We start from the raw sequence: 17,283 nt of genomic DNA, 5'->3' as shown, positions 1-17,283 counted from the left end.
TCCAGGATGAAGGAGCCAGGAACCCCTCAGATGCTACTGAACAGGAGTGTGGTTTCAACTCACACCTGGATCCAGGAAAGAACCAAATGCCTATAATGGGGTCTTCATGTCTAGTCCATGAGGGCTGAGTGAATTTCATACTAGCAGCACGTGGGATGGTTGTAGCCCGGTTTCTGGATCGATGTGTTTCTTCTGGTCCTGCCTCTCCAATGCTGATGGTGTCCCAAGGTTCTGTCCTCTGGCTCTGAGTTTGTCCCTGAGAGAGCACAGTCACCCCATGGCCTCGCCTGTCTCCTTCATCAGCTGTCTGTCCATCTTCATTCTTTCCTAATAGGCCTGAGGGACGCGGCACACGCCCTTTGGTAACAGTGACAGCTGCTCACATGGATTTTTCATAGGACAGTGAGGGTGGGGTGGGGGCTATTCCACACTTGGGGGGGCGAGACAATGTGAAAAGAACTCAGGTGATGCTCTCTGTTCCTCCCCCAGGAACACACGCCCCAGGTTGGTAATTATTGACCTCTATACAGATGACTCCTGAATTAATCCATCCTGTTCTGAGCTTGCTTCTGTGTCCCAGGCCCATGTTGGACATTTCCATTAGGATGATGAAACAAACACTAATCCTAAAATTAATATCAATACAAATACTAATGTAATGCAAGGTCACACTTATGGAGCACTCTCTGTGCCAGGCACGGTTCTTAACACTTTACATGTACCGATCCGAACAGCCCTCTCAGGCAGCTAATTGCATAATCCCCATTAAGCAGATGAGGAAACTGAGGCTCAGGAAAGTTGAATGACCCCTCCAAGGTCACACAGCTAGTAAGAGGAATTTAAATTCAAGATGTTTGGACTTCTGAGACCACTTGCTTAACCACTGCTTTACGTTGCCTCCTGGGCCCTGGGTGTCCCACAGGTGTGTCACTGCCACGTTCCCAGCACCTTCTGCACCATCCATTTTTTTTTCTCTGTCTGTTCCCTACTGTGGCTAACAGGATCACTCTCTCTTAGATTCTCAAGGCAGGGGACTGGGGCTCACTCTTGATCTATCCTTCCTCACTCTCCATGTTCAAGTCTGGTCAATGCTGTCTCTGAATTGGTACCCTGGAGCAGCCCCCCTCACTCCACCCTTGCTATGACTGCCTCAGGTTAGACGGCCACGCCATCTCTCCAGGGCCTTCTCTCTGCAGCTGCCTCCTGACTGCTGCCACGTCTTTAATCTCTTTTATCTGCAGCCCACCCTCTGCACTGTGACCACGTCAAATTTCTAAACCCGGGGTTGCATCACGTCACCCACTTGGTTTAAAACTTCTGAAAGCTGCCCATTGCTTCCTGCAAACAGTCCACTCCTGAGCACGGCATTCATGGACCTCTGCCCTCTGTGTTTCAACTCACCCGACCTTGCCTATCTCAGCTGCCACGTGCTCCCCACCAGGCTCTACTTGCTCCAGCAACACCACGCTTCCGACATCCTCCAAATGCCCGGGCTTCCTCTCCCTCCGCACCTCTGCCCAGGCTTCTCCTTCCTCCCTGTCAGCAGAAATTCTCCCCCTCCCTCAGGGTCTAGTTGAAGGCCTCCCTGAATCCACAGGCAGGATGAAGGACTTTGTTTCCATGGGTGGGAAATTCACAGTCTTGGTCAATCAGGTGATCACATGACACACTGACTTCTGCGTTTATTTACTTACTGATGTTGTTTTACTAACACTTTTACTCTTCCAGGCACTGTTCTAAGCATGTGCCATAAACTCGGTAGTCATCATAAGTACCCTATGATGTGGCCCATTTTACAGATGAGGAAACTGAGGCACAGAGAAGTTAAATAACTTTGTCAAGATCACAGGGCTAGCAAAGGTAGAGCTGGGATTCTAGGCGAGCCAGTCCAGCTCCAGAGCGCACAGTCTTAACCACTCTGCAGTACTGCCTCACACTGGGTGGTGTAGACTGTCAGACCTGTGGGACTCCTGAGAGGGGACGAGGGCCACAGAGGAAGCTGCGGGATGCGCTCTGAGTTCTGAGTCATGTGATGCCCCTGCCTGCCCAGGCCTCCAGGTGACAGCTCCCGGGGGGGAACCTATATTGGCCATGCCCTAAACCTCGAGGCCTCTCCCATGCCCCATAGGGTGCCCTCAGCTCCATCCTCAGGAGTCCGAGGCTGGACAAGAATGAAGGGAGGGACCTATAACAGGGTCACCACACGACAGGGTGGAGCTTCAGTGGGAAGAATGGGAGGGCAGGACGGGGGTCTCCTCCCTCTTTTCCCCCCTGTGGGATAGTGGGATGACTACTGGCCATGCCTTCTCCTGGGGCGGGGCTAATGGAGGTCGGTGGTTCCTCAGGCAGGGGAGCAGGGCATGGGCTGCAGAGCCGTCCTGCTCCAGGCCTCAGGAGAGAGGACAAAAGAAGTGTGAGGTGGTCTGGCCCAGCTCACCAGCCCGGGGGCCAGAGAGGATGGAGGCAGATGCTCAAGGTGGCCAGAATAAAGGGCGTGCACTTGTCTGTCATCCCCCCTTGGAACCCTGGCTCTCCGCCAACAACCCAGGAGTCCTAAGGAGCTCACCTGGGCTTCCCATGCCCCACCCCCTTCACACCTTTGGCTTCTATGACCAGAGGCCTTGCTCCTCCAGCCGTGTGGGTTCCTCCCCGCACTTCACATAGATTCAATTGGTTTTGATTTTTTTTTAGTGTAAACAATCTTTCTCCTGAAGATTCTCAGGGACTAAGGCTGAAAGAGGAGCTCTAGTTCAAACTTCTTACCCAATTTTTTTTTTTGCTGAGGAAGATTTGCCCTGAGCTAACACCTGTGCCAATCTTCCTCTATTTTGTATGTGGGGGGCCGCCACAGCACGGCTAACCAGTGGTGTAGGTCCACGCCCGGGAACTGAACCCGTGAACCTGGACTGCTGAAATGGAGCACGCTGAACTTAACCACTATGCCATGGGCCCAGCCCCTTCTTATCCATGTTTAACAAGTAAATCCCACTCTTGGGCAGCTCACACTCAAATTCCGTTGGTACCATTTTGGTGTTCAACCATCTTTGCTGTCTGGACTCCCTAGAGCAGGAATGGAATTCAGGTGTGGACACTTGCTGAGTTCAAGGGAAGACGTGGCCGTGGTCTACTCACCATGTGGTTCAATATCCTCTAGAGAAACCTGCCACCAAACCATTCACTCACATGCGTGTCAGGGACCTTGTAGCATTAGCTCCTCTACCCAGGAGACCGAGAGGAGAGTAACTCAAGTTGAAGGTTTAAGTGGACCCTTCCCACAGAAGAAGCATCAAGAACACAAAGGAAGAGCCTCTGAAAAACTAACAGGAGTCATTTGAAAAGAATGATACTATTTTAAAAAATCTATCTGTAACGTCATTTTCTTGAACATATTGCAAGAAGAAAGCTGTGCCTTCGGGGTGAATATAGATGGGAGAAGAAATAGCCTTTTTTGACCATCTTTTGGGAGCAAGACTGCCTGCTAGGTCTCTTCCACATCTCATCTCATTTACTCTCCCAAATAGCCCTGGGGGGGCGGTATTATTTCCCCATTTTACAGATCGGGACACTCAGGGGAAATCTAGTTCTGGACTATTTTGTCTCATCTTCCGCCTATAACTCTGGGAAAACAGCTTATTCTCAGCTAGTGCAGCCAAGTCTCTCTAATTCAAATTCCCTGGCAATTTGAAATAGAAGCAAAGCTGCCCATTGAATAATTTTCTACTTCAGAAAATGCCCTGCTTTTGTTCGAGTTTCAGTGGTATCCATCCTTAGAACAGAAACAGAGTCAGTGCCTGAGGAGTTCAGGTCAGGCGTGCTCAGCCATGTGGTCAGACCTGCTCAGCACAGATCTCCATGGCCCCTGCCTCACGCCGGTCAGCTCACTGGGCCGGAGCTGACCCCGTGTCCTGAAAGGTAATAAAGCTCAGCTGCACGCAGCAGACCTCCTCAGATTACGACTTCTCACTCGGTTCGGTCCTAAAGTAGTCCAGATTAATGGGGTTTGCCTGTACTTTGCCATGCTGATGTAAGACAAGGCTGCTGATTCAAAAACCACAGTGTGAGAGCAGGAAGGGGCTTTAGAAATCGCTTTGTCTAGCGATGTGCTGTAGTTCTCCTGCTTGCCCTCTCAGCAGACATCACTAATCCAGTGTAGCATACTCTTTCCAGGAGATGCCTCAGAATCCTTCTCAACACAATGCCTCTGGCAGCCATGACCAATTGGCAGATGAAATCTATCTGCCACCCCGACCTTGCCCAATCATCTCATCTGAATAGAGGTGGAGCAGACGCTGAGTGAGCCTAAATGACTGATGGTGCCAGGAATTGTGACCTCCTTCCTCTGACTGCTTTGCCTTTGAAGCTGCCCCAGGATAGGCCACCTCATCCCTGTCCCCTTCCCACTAAAGGCAGAAGTTAAGGTGGGGTCACTTGGCAGATGTTAGGGGGTCCACAGGGAAAAGGAGTGGTACGAGTGACATTTTTTAAGACCCCATAGGCACAGGGGCTGTGCTTATGCCATAAACGATTCTGGCTTACACTTCGATCCTACTGTCCAGCTGGGGTCATGCTGTGATGGGCAGGGGAGGCAAAAGGTAGGCCCCTGAGCAAGCCCATTCTATAGTCCCAGGTCTCCTACTAGTGCAAGAAATGTGACCTGACAAATGTTTTAGGCAAATGCAATTTTTATTTGAAATATGTTCCAAGTCCTGGGGTGGTGCCTTTTGCAAAGTGAAGCATCGTTCTGAGAATCTGTCCTCCAGCCAAGGAGACAGCCAGCTCTCACTGGGGAAGGGATGGGGAACTGAAATGGACCGTGAGGCTCGAGACTACGCTACCCGAGCTTGAGCCTTAAATGATTTTCCATCTGTATCAACAGAATCTCTCTTGTACCCAGGCTTTCCAGTTTTCAAGACTGCTTCTGCGAGGGAAGGAGGCCCACGCTGGGTTTTCATTCACTGGGGGAAGGAGGTCCTGAGAGGTCAAACCACTCTCCATGATGCTCCCCAGTTGGTAATAAATGGCTGAGCGGTCCCTGCCTTTGGACCAGTGCCGGGACCATGACGGACCATCAGAGGGAGAGCAGGAAAAATGGAGCCGCCCTTGATGCCCTTCTCACAGCATCTCCATTTCAGAGAGTGGGCTCAGGGGGAGCGACTGCTTCCTCCAGCCCCTCCCTCAGCTAAGTCAGGGCTTCTGACTCCCAGCCCAGTGCTCTGTCCTCTGACCCATGCTGCTACTTCCTGCCCCAATTGAACCTTCACCTGGTGTCCTGTCCCACATCTGAGCACTTACTATGTGCTGGCACAGGCCCAAGCAGCTTGACACGAGTTAATTCACTGAATCCTTGCAGCCCGCTATGCAGTACGTAGTGTCACTATACCCATGTTACAGATGGGGAGACTGAAACATAGAGGGGTTGGCATCTTGCCTAAGGCCTGGCAGCCAGTGGACGAGGCAGGATTTGAACCTGGGCCGTCTGACTCCAGGGGCCCTCATCTTAAGCACGGACATCGCCTCCCCAGCTGCCTCCTCATGGCTTTCCCTTTCAGTCATTCGACAATCCTTACCGAGCGCCTACTTTGTCACAGGTGTGTCCTGTGAATCGAGGACACAGGCCCGTCCTCAAAGCCTAACTCCTGCTTCAAGACTCGCCAAGGAAGCACCGAGTCAGGGCTCAAATGCACCGGTCAGCCCTTCCCTCTCCCTACCCCCTCCCCGCCCCCACACTGCACGCAGGACTCGGCTGAGCACCCTGCCTATGCACACGACTGTCAGACTCGATTCCCATCCAGGCTGTCAGTTTCTTAAAGAAGAACACCATCTCTGGCCTCCCACGGCGCCCTGCCCTCAGGGGCCCTTGTAAATAGTCCTGCTGCCGCTGACCCAGGCCCAGGGCAAGAAGACCAGTCACAGAGCACAGAGCAAGCCGGGTGCTCGTCACTCAGACCCTCCCATTCACAGGGGGTGTCTCTCCTGCACAACCTCCCCACCTGGGTCTGGGGTGCAATTCTTCTCACACTCGGCGAGCCAGGACTTGACAACACAAACCACTTGAGTTTGTGGTCCTGTCCCATCCAAGGGCCCCGACTCCCTTGGGGAAGCCACGCGCCTGTCCTCCCACAGCGTTCCCCATGCCTTTTCTCCTGGTCTGGATCCTGGGCTGCATCCCTTGATGGCCACCGTGACTAGCTGGTGACTCTTCTGGTGGGGGGCTCCCCAGAGTCTCTGGTCAAAACCCCACTGTGCTTGGAGAGCTGCCCACCCCCTCACATAGAGCAGGTGTTTGGGGTCACACCTGTAACACGTGAGGCTGCCTGGCATTGGCTCAGGTACAGCTGGACGATGGTCAACAGGTCTTAGGAGAGACCTGAGAATCATCTCATCCAGCAGCTTCTAAATAGTTTAACAGCAGGACAGAGAACAGCCAGGAGAGTGGGTGTGAGCTCCAAGCTCCCCCCTCCCCTCATTCTCCCTAAGCTCTCTCCTCATCCTATGGCCCCTGGGGGTTTTAGATCATCATGGAACAGTCAGTAAAACACTGCCCTAGTCAAAACCACTCCCCACTTCGCCATTTCCCATGGATGCTTCAACCTGCGCTTGAATTCTGCCAGTGACAGGAGACTCACTACTTCTAGTGGACACCTGTTTCACCTTTGTGTACCTCTTTTGTTAGGAATTTTTCCTTAGGTTGAGTCAACAGCCAGCTGCCCACCTTCCTCTCGTCAGTGACAGCCCTTTCAATGCGCAAAGGTGTCTTTCTCGCCTCTCTTTAGTCACGTCTCCTCGGGGCTGTGGTTTACAAACTGGTGTGAGCCAGGCAGTTCCCTCTGTTCTCAGAGCGTGTCCCTAACCCTGGTTAGAGGCTCCCTGAAGACCTAGCTGGACAGGCTCTGAACCCAGCTGCCCCTCCCATTGGTCTCCTTGAAATCCAACCGAGGCCCCGACCTTCGCCAAACATATCGTCACTCACCAATCCCGTATTGCTTACATCCTGGGAATCTTTTTACACTTGGACTCCGAGAGCAGCCAGTGCATCAAGACCTACAAAGAAGAGAAACTCAATATTAAAAGCCGGGCAGAGCAACTGGGTGTCCAACCCTCTTTTCTGGCAGGATTGAGGCACTGGGAGGCTGGGATGGAGATGGGGAGGAGAAAGGAAAAGGACACAGTTAAGGACCGAGCTGAGCTGCTCGTTAAACCAACCTTAAAATCTCTGGGCTTTGTGGCTATTCTGAGAGAAAAAAAAAAAAAAAGACCCTCACCCTGGTGAGTCAGCAGCTTGAGAGGCAGGCCTTTTAGAAGAGCGAAACTAAAAGCAAGATCTGATGGTGGGGGAGGCCTCTTGAGCCCCACTCCGAGTCTCCTTGAGTCTCTGTGTCTATGCCTAGCAGCGGCGGGCTGTCTGTGGTTCCATTTTGATGAAGGCCAGGGGGGAAAGCCCTGTGCGCAGGCCTCAAGTCAAAAAGATACTGCAGTTCTGAAAACAAAAGCCCCAAATGTGTATTTATATCCTGAGAGACTCCTGCCAAGCAAGCCCTGTGTGCTTTGAAAATTCCTCAGGAGAGCTGTAGCCGGAGGAACAAGGCGTGTGCCCCGGCTCCGAGGATGCGTTCCCAGCGTGGCAAGTCGAGGCCTGAGCTCTAGAGGTTTCTGCAGCCGGCAGAGGCCCACCTGCAGCACACGTGTGTGCGTGGAGCAGCGTGCCGATGAGCCACACGGAGGCCACTCTACTCCTCACTCCCCACGCCCAGCCTGCCTTTAAAGCAAAACTTGTTTTTTCTTGTTTCCCTAAGAATTCTGAGGCGAGCAGACGGTTCTCTATTCATCTATCCCTGTTCTCAAAGGAGAACCCTCTGAGTGGGGGAAAAAATAATCTTAAGGACAACAGTTTCTGTTGACTGTTACCATGCGCCAGGCCCTCTAGACACCTGATCCACACTCTTGCTACTTGAAGGTGAATTCGCGTCACCTGGGAGCTTGTTGGAAAGGCAGATTCTCAGGCCCCATCCAGCCCTATGGAATCAGAACAAGCTCCTCAGGGGACTCCTGGGCACATTAAATCTGCAAAGTCCTCATTTATAATCTTCTTAATCATGGAAGCAAGGAAGAAAGTCAGTCAGGAAGTCGAAGCTCCTTCTCCAGGTGGGGAAGTAGGCTCAAGAAGCCCCAACTTGGTTGGTACGTGGTAGAGCGGATCCAAACCCACGTTCACGTGATTGCCAAGCTGGCGTTCCCTTCCACTGCACCATTCTGGGGAAGCAAAATGAGAGGGTGAAGGGGCAGGTAGGCCCGGCTTGGTGGGAGTGGACGAGGGAAGGGCTGGGCAGATGGCCCCAGGCCCTGGAGAGGGAGGGTCCCGCCTGTCCCAGAGAGCACTCAGGGAGGGAGGCATCGGATACTGGAGGCAGGGTCCCCCTCCTCCTCACTTTTATCGAAGGCCAGCAAAATGTCTGGGCCTCCTTCCTGCAGAGGAATTCAAGCTTCTGCATTTAATCCCAGTGATTAATTCATTTTGATTCCACAGAGGTTAGCTCTTTTGCCCACTGCCCTTAAAAACTAACCATCCAGTGGGAGATGGTACCCCAGGAGACAAGCTAACCTGAGTATTCCAGGCAATGACTTGCAGGAAGGACAAAACTCTGCAAAATCCTTTATAGTTTAGAAAGAGCTTTCCATCCACTAGCTAATCTGCTCCTTAAAAAAACCTGGAGAGTGTCACTAGTGCTCCTGCAGTTGAGGAAACTGAGGCACAGAGAAGTTAAGTGGTTTTCCTGAGGTCACACAGCTGACAGGCAGACTGGGATTGAGGTCCTCAGATTCAGTCCAGAGGTAAGAGCTCAGCTGCTCCTGATGGGGAAAGAGCTCACATCACAGCTTTATGATGCTCTCGCTATGTCACTCAACTGCATATGGTCTTGCTCTACACTCTGCTCATAGAATGGGTTTACTGAATCGACTCAGGGACCAAGAGGAAGATGGTCTACAACCCCCACAGGGTGTGTGACTGGTACCTTTCTCGATGTAAACTGGCCAGCTGGCATTCTTGGTTTATCAGTCAGTCGTGTATTCTATTATACATTGTTTGTTCTGTTGTACTTGCTTCCAGGAAGCAGATAAGGTATATAGGGGGGTGATGTCAATAAAACGTGGGGTTCGCACTGGTCCCTGGGCAGACGTTTCCAGCACATTGATGTTTTACCACCAAGTGATGGCAGCTGGATGCAAAGCACCCGACACAGCAGCGTGTAGCAAGCCACGGAGGGCTCCTCGCTGTCCAGACACCCACTCGCTCCCTGCTCCGCCTCTCGGCTCGGCGTGGCCACGTGCTCCCTCTTAGACGCTCTTGTAGCTCAGTTCGCCCTGATCTTTGGGCTAAGGCCGTGGGCTAAACGGTCCATCCCTGCCACGTTCTGGCAAAGCCTGCAACCACTCCTCCACCTGGACCTTCCCAGAAAGATACCTGTCTCCTTCTGTCTCTATAACTCAGCAGCCTCAACCCTGTTCTAGCCCCTTCCATCAAGTTCCCTTTTTTGATTTTTAAAATATAGCCCTATATTTTACTGTTGTATTTTTTTTTTTCATATTTCAGAATTTTAGCATACCCTCTGAACGGCGCTGGCATCTTCTCTAGGCCTGTGCTTCGTTACAGAGTTGCATGAATTGCGAGTGCTCTGCTGCAACCCTACTGTCCCCCAAAGTGCTGTGATTTTTGGATTTTTCAGAATGCAGGGTTTTATAGGAATGCATATCATTTTATAGCAGAAATGCCTGCATAATGGAAGTTATAGGTACTGCTATCTATATATAATCAGTGTATAATATGGATAGTAATTAAATATTGAACACTTTAGTATTATTAAATATTGAATATATTAAGTATGCGATTAACAATCATTTATTGAATACCCATATATACCTGCTTCTGTGCTAAGCACCAGACAGACATAAAGAAATAAGACCCAGTTCTTACCCTTAGGAAATTCACGGTACAAAAAAGGAGAAAGACAGATAATAGACTGAGTGTGAGAAAGGACAATGCATATAGAGGCAGTGGAGGTGGGAACAGCTAACAGACGCTTCATTTATCTCAGCATGAGGCCACACTCTTCAGCCCAGGGCCTTGGAGGTCTGGCCCCTGCTCCTCTCCTGTCGCCTCACCTTGCCCTGCTGTGTTCTGGGCTCGCTGACTTCTCAGCCTCTTGAACTCGCTGTGCTCCGTGCAGCAGCATGCCTCCACTGTCCTAGTTCCTCTGCCTTCAGTGCTCTGTCCTCCTTCTTCCTCTAACTAACCCCAACTTACCCTGTAGGACTGAGGGAGGTAACACATATGAAGTGCTTAGAATCATGTAAGCAGGTATGTTAGCTACTGTTATGGATAACACTTATTATTATCCTCAAATGACTAGGTGCTTCTTCTTGGGCACAGAGCAGGAGAGTGACTTGGCTGGCGTTGCACAGTGGACTGTTCTCGGAGCTGGGGAGTCTCATTGAATCGGTTCTGATTTCCTCGTTTATCCTCGAACCCAGCACTGCACCATCGCCCACCAGACACTTGATCCTAACCCGCATAGGGGAAATAGTCCTGGCCTTGGGGACAGGAGGCCTGGTCCTGGTTCTCTCACACACTTGTTCTGTGTCCTCACACCCATCACTTGCCTCCTGGGGACCCTGGTTTCCTCGTCCACTAAGTGGGGCTCTGAACAGAATCTGCCTCCTTGGGCTGCGTGGGGGATCCAACGCCCTGGTGCCCAACACTCTTCCCGCACAAGGCAAATGGCAGCCCTCTCCCAGAACAAACCCAGAGCTCACCAGGGTTGGGAGATGTTTGAGTCTTGGCCAGTCAGACTGGAGAGATACGTACAACATGGATGAACCTCAAAAACATTCTAAGTGAAAGAAATCAGAGAAAAAAGACTACATACTGCATGATTACGTTTATATGAAATTTCTAGAAAAGACAAAAACTATAGAGACAGAAAGATCTGTATTTGCTTGGGGTTGGGGGTAGGAACAAGGATAGACTGCAACTGGACACAAGGGAAATTTGGGGGGATGATGGCAGTGTTATGAAACTGGAATACTGTGATTATTACACAACTGAATAAATTTACCAAAACTCAAAAAAAAAAAAAAATAATGGCAGCTCTCATTAGGAGCATTATAAATGAACTAAAGGACTTTTCAGTGTCCTTCAAGCTCTGAATGCACACTCATTTCCAGTCGTCCTGGCTCAGAACTCCTTCCACCAGAAAATGCGGGTCATAGGGAGCAAAATCCCAATAAGGAGAAATCAGCCTGTAGGATTTTCCCTACAGGCCTCCCCAGATTCCCTTTGGCCTAGTTTAAGCCTATCAGATTGCTAGACACCTGACGGGGGAAAAGAGGAAAGCTACTTGAACAGTCTGTAGAAGAAGAACACCACCCTCCCTTAGGGTCACTCCTCTAATGTAGTTTATTCCATTCCATTTTCCATTCAGCAAACCTTCAGCAGATGAGTACAAAACTCAGGGTCTAGTGAACAGGTCATTATGTCCTGAGGTGATGGCCTCATATTGAGAGGGCGAGGAATCTGGGGAGTACAGGGGCGGGGGTGACGGGCTTGGCTGGGGCCAGTCCAGACTGGACACAAGAGGAAGGTCAAGTTTGAAGAAGATGGAAAGCTACAAGCCACTTCTGTGCAGCCATCATTCTGTGGGCCAGAAGTGCAGTCTTAAGTTGCCTGTCTTTGTTCCAGAAAATGTTTCACCTTGGTCAGCAACAACGGCCTTTAGTTCAGAGAGCATCACTAGCAAATGACTAATGCAACGGCCCACTGTTGCCCGAGTGCTCGCTCTGTGCCAGGCACCGAGCTGGGTCCTCATGTCTCATGTATCTTTCCCACAGCAACTCTGAGGAGCAGGTATTCATATACCCATTTTACAGAGGGCAGACCTGAATCTTACAGTGATCAAATAAATTGCCTGGAGTCACAAGAGTAGAATGTCCAGCACTGAGGTTTGAACTTGGCCTGATTAAACACAGTCTTTCCATTCTTTCCCTCACTGCCTCTTAAACTTTGACTCCATGACTGGAGTTGCTGGAAAATGGGGCCATCTTTCCCACCAACCCCAAACTACTCTTCCATTAAGACCCCTCAAGAGTCCAGAGGAGGCTGAGTCGTAACCTCCCCAAGGTATGTGGGTGCAGCTCAATGTCTTTGACGAGATCACTGAATTCTATGCTAGAACTGATCTGTATTTGTTTCCAAATATTTCCCCCCCCAAAATTGTCAAGCACAATCGACACTCCAGGAAGATGTGGCAAGCATCGGGCAGGGCAGTGTCTATCTTGTTTACTGCTGTCTCTTCATTCTCCCAACAACTCTTTATGGGGCACTGACTATGGGCCAGGTGCCGAGGAGACAAGGTGAGCCCCGCCCTGGCAGTTGGGTTGGAGATGAAGACTTCAATGACATGACCGTGCTAACCGAAGCACATGCAATGGTGGCAAGATCGCCAGGAGAGGCACACGAGGATACAGCAGATGTGGGGGAGACCTGAAAGGCAAGCAGCAGCGAGGCAAAGAGGGGAAGGAAGAGCCGAGAAAGCTGGAGAAGTGTGTCGGGGGGTGTGGCGGGAGGGGGCATGGTGGACACCAGACACCGCCTTGGCTGAGTAGGCCAGAGAAAGAGCGAGGGCCAGATCTTCCAGGGACTTATGGGCCTTTCAAGAAGTTGGGTCTTGGGCCGGCCCTGTGGCTTAGCGGTTAAGTGCGCGCGCTCCGCTGCTGGTGGCCCGGGTTCGGATCCCGGGCGTGCACCGACGCACGGCTTCTCCGGCCATGCTGGGGCCGCGTCCCACATACAGCAACTAGAAGGGTGTGCAGCTATGACATACAACTGTCTACTGGGGCTTTGGGGGGGAAAAATAAATAAATAAAATCTTTAAAAAAAAAAAAAAGAAGTTGGGTCTTTACCTGTGAGTGATGGGAAGTCGCCAGAGAGTGGGATTCTTGGGGTCTGCAGTTTCTGGCACATGGTGGGCTTCAAAAGTATTTGTTGAATGGGCAGTGAAATCTCCTTGGCTCCAGGGCCCCCTTCAGTTGCCCCAGCAATCTGAGAAGCACCGCCTGGGACCCTGCCACCTTTACAAAGGGCAACCACAGGGCAATCTGATTTGTTTAGGAAAAATTCTCCCTGGGCACCTGGCCTGAGCCTCCTTCCGTCAGGCCTCGGGGAACCCTGGCTCCGGTGCGGCTGCTGGCAGATGTGCGGGGATGAATACACCTTTGATTACAGCTCGTGTTTCGGAGGGAAAGACACAGCTCCCTGGAGATTGGGCATCTATGAAAATAAGCCCTTGCAAAAGAGATGTAAGTGAGCTGGAAACACAAGACCTCTGGGCGGGTGGTGGTTTCTCTCTTTAAAAGAAACAACAATAGCAAAGAGAGGATCAACCTGGAGGAGAAGCAGTTCTTCATAATCCCTAACGGGCAGGACTCAAAAGCAAGTGGCAGAAGGTGGCTGAAGAGACTGGTCTGTGAGAAAGTTGGACCTGGTGAGGATCTACAGACACCATCGCCCGGAAAGGGTGTGTCTGCCTCCCTCCTTGGTGGGAAACTCAACTCCTAAACATGAATTTAACTCTAATTTCTTTATCATAGGGAGACTGACCCAGTTTAGAATACATTTTCTACATTTTAGGAGTTTTGTGTCCATAGACAGAATATTTTATCTTCTCTGTGCCTTAGTTTTGCCATCTACAAAATGGGATATGATGGGGATTAGATAATATTATGAAGGTAGGGTGCTGGGGCTTGAACCCAAGCGTGTCTGAATACAATGATTCCATTTTCCCCCACACTGCCTCTTGAACTTGGGACATATACCCCACTCCCTGGCCCCCACGATGATCTGGCACATAGTAGTGCTTAATGAACGCTGGCTCTGCTTCTCTTCTTTCACACATGTCTTATTTCCCTACTATGTTTAGCACAAATCTGGGTACCCAGGAGGTGCTTAATAAACCCACGGAAGTTGGATCCTCCTGTGTGCAACACAGCGGCTGAGAATACAGAAGGAAAAGGCAGCTAGCTGTGTTTCTCTCCACTGCATCCTGTATCAAACCCTTTACTAAATGTCTTAAGTATTACTTGCCTTCAGGGTCAAAATAAAATTTCCGCAGATTTCAACTTTGGACTCATAAATGATTCTCGCTCAACTCTTTGCCTTTTTAAATTTTTTTATGTGTGTGTGTGTGAGAGCATAAATGCCCTGACTCATAGCTGGAAAAACTCTCTCTCCCTCACTCATTCCAAATTTGTCCAGTCACATGAATTGAGTAAGAGCGCTTAATGTGGCCCCATGCTAGCGAGCAGTTAGTTACGCCAGGCCCATCTCTCCCCTCCCCGCCCCCTGCTCCGAGCCAGCGTAGCTGGGGAGGCTCTGCAATAGGTGGTGAATACCCGATGCAGGTTCAATGAATGCAAGGATTGGAAGGATTTGGCAACTATCTAAAGCCAAACTTGACTTCTGCAAGGCAATGTAATATTTTTGCAAAAAAATCAAATAAAAATTTGCATACAGGATCGCTGAAATTTAACAACTTCGCTTATTGACTCTAGCCTGTGCTGGGCTCTGTATCCAGCACTTTACATGCATGACTTGTTCATCTTCACAGCCACTCTGTTAGGTAGGGTGATTATGATTATCCTCATTTTACAAGTGAGGAAACTGAGGCACAGAAGTGTTAGTAACTTGCCCAAGGTCCCACAGTGTGCAGAGGGTGCAGCTAAGATTCAACCACGTGTAGCTCTGGAACACATGCTCTTACACACTCGACCATTCATTCTGAAAGGAAAGAATCCTTTTACATAGAAGAAAGAAAACCCCATTTATTCCACAAATCTTTCTCCAACACTCAGAATACAAACACTGCACCAGACGTCGAAGGGGAGGCTGGTGGTAGGCATGGGCGAAACGGGCGCAATTTGGTTACTGACTTCTGTGAGTCTGGAATTGTATAGAGGGGCCGTGATGTATGCACAAATACGTACAATGAAAGTAAGTGAAAATGCCAATGGCAGGATCATAAAGTGGCATAGATGGGAAAGGCTTGGTAAGGTGACGACTCTGGCTAGGGTGATCTGGAAGGGCTTCCTGGCAGAGGTGCCATTTAAGCTGGATTGAAGGATGTGTAGGATTCAGACAGGAGGCGGCTAGAGAAGGTCCTGCCTACTCAATACCAACGAGTCCGCACAGGTGGCCAATGGCCCTGGGAGTTCCCAACTTGGTTCTGCTTTGGGACCCGCCCACTCCTAGGTGGGAACACCTCCAACAAGGTTGCTCTGAGCAAGCCCCTTGCTCTTGGGCCTCAGTTTCTCCTATATATAGGAAGGAGAATGAAGGAAGTGCCCAAATGTTTCAGCTCGGTGGGACCTTGGAGAGCTCCCAATTTATCCCATCGATTTGTAGATGAGAGAACAAGGGCCAGAGAAGCTGTGCCAGTGGAAGACCTTGGATTTGAACCCAAGTTTGTGGGATGTGGACACAGGAGTCCCATCTTCCACTCTAGCTGCTCTTCCCACACCCACACTTCAAGGGGCATGCCGACCCCCATCAGAAGGCCAGCAAGCTCCAGGCACGCTGTGGGAGGGGAGACAGAGAACCCCAGTCATGCCTCAGCTAGTCCACTGGCATCAGGATCTGACTCTGTCAGGGGCCCTGGAAGGCTCGGCCACAGACCCTGAGAGTGCGGCTCTGGGGCCGCCCACCTGGGCCCAGTCCTCCCAGCCCGCTCTCCTTTCTCAGCTGTGGCTGGCACCTATTTTCAGAGAACCCCCTCACCCTCCACTCAGGAAGTTTCCAGGAAAACATGACCAGTTCACCGTGGCCATGGTTTTCCCTGACAAGATGTACATTTGGTTGTGACTCACACCGCTAGATTTCCGCCCAGGACCTTACATCTTGAGTGGGGAGCATACTCTCTCGAACTGACAGCATGCCCACCCCGCCGTGACAATGGAGGCTTCTGCTGCCCTTGTCAGCTCACGCTGAAGTCATTCAAATGGCACCTTGGGCCTCCTGGCCTTGCATTTCTCTCAGAACCGGCGTGGGCCTGGAAAGTCTTCGAGGGTCCCCTAGACACCAGGTTCTTCAACCAAATTCCCCTGGAATGCTTGCCTCCCTCCCCACACATCCTCCTCCGCCCTCGTCCCTGCTCTAACAGGCCTTCCCGACCACTCAGGCCCTCACGGAGCTGCCCTCCTCTGAAAGCCCAGTTCAGCTGGCACTACACCCGGAGGGCTGGGCAGAGGTCCTGTGTGCCTACAAGGGCGGTAGATTCCGCGGGTGGGGCCCCGGGCAATAACTACCACAACAATCATGCGAGTGCTGAGTGTGCCCACCCTCAGGCCTTTGTGCTTGCTGTTCCCCCACCTGGAATACTCCGCCCCAAGTCTTTGTGTGGCCATCAGCTTCCTGTCAAAGTCACCTCCCCAGGGAAGCCTCTTCCCCTGCTGCCCTTATTTAACCACCTGTTCTATTTCCTTATAGCCCATGTCCCATTCTCCAATGACTGACTTGTTTGTTATTCGATCACATACGTGCTTGTCTATTATCTGGCTCTTCTAGTAATAAGGAGAACAAGGGATCTGCGCCATCTTGCTCACCACTGGAGCAAGCACCGCCGAGTGCCCAGCACAGAGTCTGTGCTCAGTAAGTGTTCCCCAAATGCAAGTATGAGTGCTGCCAGGCCCCGTGGATGTGCAGTAATCTCACCTAATCCTCACCCAAACTCCGTGTGATTGGTGTCATCGTCCCCATTGCACAGTGAGGAATCGGAGGCTCAGCTGAGTAGGTTGTCTAAGGTCATTGGTGAGTAAGTGGCGGAGTTAGGTATCAAACTTGAATTTGTCTGATATGAGAGCCCACCCCTTTCACCACTGGACTCTGCTGCTTGCCTTCCATGTTTTCAGAATCCCCATAGTAAGGACATAGAAAATACTTGTGGATTGAACGATCTGGAATGCCACGTGTTACACACTGAATGTGTCCCCCTAAATTTATATGTTGAAGCCCTAACCCCCAGTGCAGCTGTATTTGGAGATGGGACCTATAAGAGGGTAATTAAGGTTAAATAAGGTCATAATGGTGGGGCCCTGGTCCCAGAGGATTAGTGTCCTTATAAGAAGAGACACCAGAGAGCTCTCTCTCTCTGTGTGCACACACTGAGGTAGGGCCGTGTGAGGACACAGCGAGAAGGTGACCATTTGCAAGTGAGGACGAGAGTCCGCACCAGAAACAGA

The 17,283-nt window shown here is 50.9% G+C and overlaps 1 protein-coding gene across 3 annotated transcripts in view; it reads right to left on the bottom strand.

The window, feature by feature from the left end:
- ZHX2 (zinc fingers and homeoboxes 2) overlaps nt 1–17,283 on the bottom strand; it is a 153,198-nt gene that overhangs the window by 74,891 nt on the left and 61,024 nt on the right. Inside the window, exon 2 of one of the 3 annotated variants that reach the window (XM_058564874.1) lies at nt 6,967–7,041. The gene's annotated coding sequence lies outside the window, so the exon portion shown is untranslated. The remainder of the gene's footprint in view (nt 1–6,966; nt 7,042–17,283) is intronic. The other 2 variants (XM_058564873.1, XM_058564875.1) reach the window with 2 other exon arrangements.

The sequence above is a fragment of the Diceros bicornis genome, chromosome 21 (genome assembly GCF_020826845.1).
Source record: "Diceros bicornis minor isolate mBicDic1 chromosome 21, mDicBic1.mat.cur, whole genome shotgun sequence".
NCBI lineage: Eukaryota > Metazoa > Chordata > Mammalia > Perissodactyla > Rhinocerotidae > Diceros > Diceros bicornis.
Note: the sequence above shows the minus strand (reverse complement) of the source record. Positions and strands in the feature narration are given on the sequence as shown.